Source organism: Heteronotia binoei, chromosome 15 (genome assembly GCF_032191835.1).
Source record: "Heteronotia binoei isolate CCM8104 ecotype False Entrance Well chromosome 15, APGP_CSIRO_Hbin_v1, whole genome shotgun sequence".
In the NCBI taxonomy this organism is placed as follows: domain Eukaryota; kingdom Metazoa; phylum Chordata; class Lepidosauria; order Squamata; family Gekkonidae; genus Heteronotia; species Heteronotia binoei.
The window spans coordinates 12,224,951-12,233,006 of record NC_083237.1 but is presented as its reverse complement, the minus strand read 5'-3'; the positions used below and the strand labels follow the sequence as shown (position 1 = coordinate 12,233,006).

Sequence of the window (8,056 nt, the reverse complement as noted above, 5' to 3'; positions counted from 1 at the left end):
TTCCAAATCAACAACTGGGGAAAATAAGCACACTATGACTTATTATTATTATTTGGAAAACGTTATCTCGTTCATTAACATATACAATTATGAACAGTTTTGCAATATATATTTGACCCCTTTTGTTAGGGAACAGTGCAATATTATTTTAGGGTTTGTAGAATCTTTCGGGATCAAGTTGAGTGATGCACAGCAGCCAAGAAGGTCTGAGCGCCTGCTCCGGCTGCAACGCCACTGAGGATGTTCTCCGCAGCTGAGAACGAAACGTCTGGAAGGAAAACTTTCTCCAGTAGAACACGGCACTTGATCCCGAAAGATTCTACAAACCCTAATGATGTTACCAGCCGTGAAAACCTGAAATCTTTGACAATATTATTTTATTAGTAAGGTGACTCAAAATATTGATCTGAGCAACAAGAAAGATGTGTGCTACAAACAAATAGGTTTCCGAGGTGGGGAGGTGATGGCTAAGGAATTGTTCTAACTAGCGTATATACTTCTTTAAAGCATTTCTCTTTCACCACTCTCATGGTTTGAGGCTATGCCACATGATTTTTAAACTTAACAAAACCAGCTGTAAGAAGCATAAAGTGTAAATTTCATATGTCAGCATTCCTAAAGCCAAAATATTTAAATATCCAGAAATGTCATTGGCAGAGAGCATATAATATGCAGAGTGCTTCCCAATTTTTTGCTTAACGGATAAGGAATGACCTGAACCTCAAGAAGAAGGCACACTTCTGGAGTTTACCCAGAATTTCCTGATCTGAGCAACAAGAAAGGTGTGCTACAAACAAATGGGTTTCCAAGGTGGAGAGGTGATGACTAAGGAATTTCCTGACCCTTCTTTTGGATATTGCAACTTGGTGTCAGGGGTGTGGCCTAATATGTACATAAGTTCCTGCTGGGCTTTTTCTACCAAAAAAGCACTGAGTGAAAGGCTATTTTAGAACATGAATGTTGTTTCTTTGTTTTTAGGAAATCTATGTGCCTAACCTGAGGAGGAAGAGACCATTCATTCCCTTAGGTGGAAAGGATCTAGTATTATGTTTGCTTTGACTCTATTCCACAATCATTTCGAGAATACATGAGGAATGTGACATCATGTCTAACAGGAAAGAGCCATCAAGTCACAGCTGATCTAAGGCAACTTCATATAATTTTCAAGGCAAGAGCCAAACAAAGTTGGCTTGTCATTGCCTGCCCCTGAATGACAACCCTGGACTTCCTTGGAGGCCTCTCATCTAAGTATCAAGTGCAGCTGACCCTGCTTAACTTCAGAGATCTGATGAGAGAAGCTATCCTGGGTCTTCCAGCTCAGGGAGGGCAGTCTGCTTAAGGAGTCATTCTATTTGTTATCAGTGCATTTAGGATTGGTCCACTTACTTTAAACTCAGTGTGCCTCCAACTTTCACAGACATATTGAATTCTAGCTCTTTCTAAGTACACCGTTGAGTTCTGGGGGTCTTCAGTCCCTTTCACATAAGACTATTCAGGTACAAAAGTGTGGCTAGCCTTCTGATATGTGAAAAGATAGTGGGACAGGAACTGTATTCCTCCACTTGCTTTGGAAAAGGAACAAGAAAGGCTTCCTGGTTCTGCTTGTCAAGCAATGTTAATCTTTCTTCTGATATTTTTATGCTAACTGAATGTATCCATACGACTATATGAATGTTACTAACCCTGAGCCAAGCTGAGCACATCAAAGTAGAAGATAGTAATTCGCACCCCTATCACTGTTACTAACAAATGCAAGAATGTGCCTTTGAAGATAAGCGCCACAAGGGACAGGTTCCCATGCCTGGTCCCAGGGTAAAGAAACCACAGGAGATAAGCAAGGAACCGTGTGAAGATTCACACGTGAATATAGCTTTGTTTAGAGAACCTTTGATGTGCCATCTTTAAGTATGCCCTTCACTGTTACTGTGTATCAGTTCCAATACCTAGCTCACTAGAGGCATCTTGGATTATCAATAAACCATACTTTGTTTCAATTCAAGGACTGGTTACTTTGAGATCTAATTGCTTGACACTGCTTCAATGACACTGATATAAATGTTCTGATAATGGAGTGTCCAAATCAAACACAACCAGCTGTGTTCATCATCTCTGGCTTCTCATTCCCCAAAGAACTGAAGGTGCCACTGTTACTCTTCTTCTTGCTCATGTACCTTCTGACTTTCTGTGGAAATTCCCTGATTGTCTGGGTGGTGGCATCTGACGTCCAGTTGCACAAGCCCATGTACTGGTTCCTTTGCCATTTGTCCTTCCTGGATATGACTTTCTCCTCCATTGTGGGCCCCAGATTGATTGCAGGGTTCTTCCCTGCTGGTAAGATAATCACTTCTGGAGAATGTATATGTCAAGTATTCTCTCGGAATTCCATCGGCTGTGCTGAATGTCTTTTTTACACCATTATGGCTTACAACCGCTTCATTGCAATCTGCAAGCCCCTCCACTACAGCCACATCATGCATTGGAGAGTCTGCCTCACCCTCTGTTTCGGTGCCATGACCGGAGGCTGTGTGCACTCAGTGTTAGAGATGACCCTCACCTTTCAGTTGCCCTATGGATGGAACAACCAGATTGACTACATCTTTTGTGACCTCCCTGCCCTGCTGAAGCTGGTTTGTGCAGACACAACACTCAATGAGATGGTGACCATAGTGGACATCGGACGTGTGGCCATGGCCTGCTCATCCTTACCCTGACCTCCTATGTCTATATTGTCTCCTCCATTTTGAGGATCAGCAGCAGCGAAAGGAATCGCTGGGGCTTCTCTACATGCTTAGCCCTTATCACCATGGTAGTTATCTATTATATCCCCATTGTTTTCTATTCCTGAGGCCAGAAACTCAGGACTCCATGGATGGTGTGGTGAGCATGTTCTACACCATAATAACCCCGTTTCTGAATCCTGCCATCCATACATTTAGGAATAAGGAGATGAAGGCTTCTCTGTTAAAACTGTGGGTTGGGCATCCCGATTAAACAGCAATATGTTTTTATGGCTATGTGCTTCAAAGCTGTCATCACCAATCAACTCAGCTTGGTTTCACCAATGTTGATTGGGCTGATTATCAGATTGGAGCTGAGGGTGGGGGGGGGGGTCACAGCGGCTGTAGATATTCATTTGGTTCACTTTGAAATGGAGCATGGGAATTAGAGAGAAATGCATGGCATATATATAATAAACAAGATAGAGATTGAAGTGTTTATTTAAATAATTCTAGGCATCCACAATACCACAGTTTAGCCCAAATTTTTCCAACCGATTGTTATTTTACCTTGTTAAACTGGCTCTGTGGAGCCTGAGGTACATAGACTCTCTTCTTTCTCCTATTCAGCCAGCATGGTGGAGTGGAGAGGTTCTTAATCAGACTAAAACCACTCTTTTCTGTATTGGTGGACTGGTTCTTTGTCAGACTAAAACTTGGAATGTCAGTTCAGGATGAGGGTTCAGATGCCTACTCAGGCATGATGTTCACTGTATGACTTTAGGACACTTGCTAAGACTCAGCCTAGCCCACCTCATAGTGGAGATAAAATGGGGGATGACAATCGTATGCAAAGTACCTTGAGTTCCACTGAAAAGTTGCTGGCAAGATATGTTAGGTTGACTGTCATAATGTGACGGTTTAGCAGCCGGAGCTCATTAGCACAACTCATTTGCATATTCCACAAACACCTGACATCACTGGAAGGTGTACTACATTATATCAGATCAGTTTCTACCTTAAAATGCTTCTTGAATTATAATGGTCATAATAAAACCTTACTCCCATCATACTTTCTAAATTACTTTTCTCCTATGGGGCCTCTGTGGCCTGATGAAGATTTCCATCTGTCTGCTTTATATATTTTGGCTATTTTTCCATTTGTGTGTGTGTGTGTGGGGGGCGAAATTAGAAAGTTTGTTCAATCTTAAAGTTGTTAAATGCTCACAGGGCATTTGAACAATGGAGCCCAGAAGCAATTTTTTGGATGGTGGACATGTTTAAGAAAGTAAAAGCACAATAAAATTTAGTGGTTCCGGAGCACCGCTCCTGTGAGCTCCTGCCCAAAATGAAGCCTGGTTTAACTTGTAATTTATGAATCTTCTATTACTGGAAGGGCACCTTTGGTTTCTATCCTATGGCTGAATACAACCTATAACTTACTATTTGTCATTGTGTCAAAATGTTGCCAGATTGGTGCAATCCGGGCATTGGAAATAAGGGCATATTCAAGACCTACAGCCTCCCTCGCACACACCTTGGATTAAGCAATATAAGTATTCATTACAACAGGGAAAATACAATATGGCACACACTGGGTAGTGTGCTCCCCACCCCCAACTCTTTCCCTTCCAAACCCAACACTCCAGTCAGTGTCCCAGAAATGCTGTTTTCTTGTTGAAGCTGGTCAAGACACAGTCCCTCAGAAGCAGGCCTCAAGAGGGAAGGGAAGTTCTCAGGGCCTTCTCCCTCACCATTCGAGAGGAGAAATCAGCTCCAGTTCATAGGCAGGCAGTCTGGAGGCTAACTCCTCCAAAAGAAGTGATTTCCAAAAAGAGAGGGCCTGTACCAGACAAAACTTCTTCAGCTGAAGCCTTTCAGCAATTCAGTCATTCGAGAGACTAAACAACTAGGCCTCATGTTCCACATCCTACATCTTCTTTCTTTTTCTTCCAGTCCTCCTACACTCACGCCTCCTAATATGCAAATTGAGCAGTTTAATGGCTCACCCCAACAGCATATCTCCCCAAACCTCTACACAGGTGTTCCTCCCACAAGTGCAAGCAATGGACCCCCTTCCAGACTCACCCTGACCTACCTCCAGAAATCCATGCAACAGTCACCTCCAGGTTAGACTACTGTAAATTGCTCTGTATAGGGCTACCTTTGAGACTGACCCGGAAATTACAACTGGTCTTGAAAGTAGTGGCATGGGTCCTTATGAGCAGTTAAAAGTTGCCAGCTGTGATGGACTCAGGCAACTTAGCTTGAGAAGCTGGGAACAGCCTTGCAACGTTTGGCTGGGAAGCAGTCATGGCAACTGAAATGCAGCGAAGTGAAAGGGCTTGCAGCAGTAAAAACGCTTCAGAATTTAGTCTTCGAGGAGAAGTCTTCAGTGAGATATAGAAGTGTGAAGGCTGGGACTTACGCTAGTCAGTTGTGGTGTGAAGCAACTGGATGAGGAGCTGAGAACAGCCAGTGGGGCTGAGTTCTTTGGGAGACAGAGCTGGGCTGAGCTTCTGTCTAAAAGAAAGTTTATAGGCAGAAGGAGGCAGAACCAGGCACCTTCTGAGAGAGAAACTCTCTGTGGGAGTTCTGCCAACACATCAAGGCAGACTCCTTGTCAAACTGAGATGATTCAAACACTCTGAAGGGAGGACTGGATTCTGGTGGACAGTGGGGATTCCCAAGATTCAGACTAGAAAACTAGCTGGGGCTGAGACACACAGGAGTGAGGGACTGGTATTATTAGCTCTCAGAGGTGTGAGTCTTGTAAGCTAGTGTGTATGTCTGTGTGGGAGAATTAATCTGGCACCAGTCAGGAGTTCTCAGTGTGTGTGGAAAAGGAGTGACTGTCAGTTTATTATTTTTATGATTTGAGTAGCCAGAGCATAGGGCTATATCATCTGAACTGCAAAGCATTCCTAAAGCCCAGTGGGCACTGCCTGCCTGTCAGAGAGTTCTGCAGAATTCTAAAGCCTGCCTGTTTGGTAGTTTAAATATCTTATGCCAGGGTTATATATTTAATTTTATCTCAGCCTGACAAATCTCTTTGTTTAGTAATTGATTATTTTGCCAATCATCTGCCTGCCAACTGATTCGTTGCTATTGATCAGGGCTTTCTTGTTGAAAAAGCCCAGCAGGGACTCATTTGCATATTAAGCCACAACCCCTGATGTCACCATTGTTTCGCACAGGGCTTTTTTTGGTAGGAAAAGCCCAGCAGAGACTCATTTGCATATTAGCCCCCACCCCCTGACACCAAGCCAGCTGGAACCATGTTCCTGTGCATTCCTGCTCAAAGAATGCCCTGGATCTAATCAATAATATTTTAACTCTCTCCCTTAACTTTTCTGGACCAATAAATCTTTTTTGTGATTTTTGATTTTAAACTGTCTGGCACCTAGTTTTCTTTAGTTCTGACAGAATTTCTGTGTGTGTGCCTGAGGGACTGAAAGAAGGTGACTGGGGAAAAATTTATAGTGGTCATCTTCCTAAGCTGACCCTGACTGGTTCCTCACACCAGCCTTCAAGTGCGATTGCCGCTGGGATTGGGAGTTGTAGTGTGGCTGTAACTTCCTGTGGCAAATTTGCGGAAGAAATAACTTCAAGTTTGTCTGCAAGGGTGTGTTTCTGTGTGGGGGAGGTGTGAAAATAAAGCTTTCTTTTCAGAAGCACAGATCTACCTTAAATCAAAATATTACCAAAAAATATTTCAAAGCACCCCCAAACCCAACTTAGCCCCAACAGTGGTCCCCCGTGGTGAATTCACCATGTGGAACTGACTATATAAACCTTCCAGAGAGGTTTTTGATGGTTTTTCATGTCAGTTACTCAAATCACTGGTTGCATAACTTTGACAAAGCCAGAGAGCTTACAAAAGGATATAGCTAATCATTCAGAAGGGTATTTTTTCCCCCTGTGTACTTTGTAGCACACAGAAATATATCATTCCTCCAAACAGTGTCTTTAACAACACTCACTGGAATTAGTGGAAAGGGTTCATCATAAACATCATAATTGTCACCAGCGGACATCTCTGCAAGACTTTGGGGAAATGACCAAAGTGGCAGCTACTGACTCACAGATAAAACTGTATAAAGACATTTGAGAAAGTAGAATGTGTTCCCGCTGATTGAGAACAGTCATCCTACACTTCATTTCTAGCAGCAGGTGAACCTGTATTAAAGACGATCTCTCATCTAGACACATAGTTCTGCCTGGGTTGTCTGTGCACAACAGCCTTCCATGTACAAATTCTCTTTCTTAACAGACAATATGATGGAAGCATTTTCATTGCATGATGATTGAAGCAGTTCGAAAACATAGACCTGAAAGAGTAAAGCAACATCTCTACAGAAGGTAAAAGAAAGAACGCAGTAGAAGAATCAAGTAAGAAGAGTTGGGAAAGACTTTCGTCAAGTAGGTTCTGGTTTACATGCCATGATATCAAAGCATTTCTAGAAGCCACAAGATTCTTCATTGTTTGGACTACAATCCACAATCATCGGCAGTTTTGGGGAAGGAAATTTTGGCTCCTCCATCATCCTCTGTGCTCAGGATGCTGAGGCTAATGCATTTGCTGAAGCTTGACTTACATCACTGAGCCAGGTATTCCATCTCTATAACCTTTGCAAACTTATAGCAGAAACAAACCGAAATGTTAGGTAGCCAGCAAGTAACAAGTAAGCTGTGCTAGGATTTAGGTTACCTTTGTACCTAAATTAAGGAGGAGATCATTCCTTTAGTTGGAAAGGATCTAATGGTGTGTCTGACTCTATATTCCAAGATCAATTCCAGATTGTGGGAGGAGTCTGATGTTTAATGGGGAAAGTGTCATCAAGCTGATTTAAGGCAACTGTGTAGAGCATTCCAGGTAAGAGTCAGACAAAGTTGGCTTGGCATTACCAACCTGTATGACAACCCTGGATTTTCTTGGAAGTCTCCCATCTACGTACCAACCGCAGCTGACTCTGCTTAACTTCAAGAGATCTGATTAAAGAGGCTATCCTGGGTCTTCCAGGTCAGAGAGCGCAGTCAGATTAAGGAATCAGTCTATCGCTTTATTTGTTATCAGCATATGTAGCCCTGATCCACTTACATTAAACTCAGTGTGTCTCCAACATTCTCAAACATAATGAATTCTAGCTCTTTGTAAATACATTATTGAGTTCAGGGGATCTTCAGCCTAGAAGGTCATCCGTTTCACATAAGACCAGGCCTCAGATTCAGTGGGAGCTCACAGGAGCGCAGCTCCTGAACCTTTCTGAGAGTTCCACCTCCTTGTCCATTGTATAGTATGTACATCTGCATACCAATCTCTGGATGAGCTCCACCAC

General features: G+C 42.8%; 1 pseudogene; it reads left to right on the top strand.

The window, feature by feature from the left end:
* Positions 1-2,066: 2,066 nt before the first annotated feature.
* LOC132583055 (olfactory receptor 10G6-like) lies at positions 2,067-2,991 on the top strand (annotated as a pseudogene).
* Positions 2,992-8,056: the final 5,065 nt, after the last annotated feature.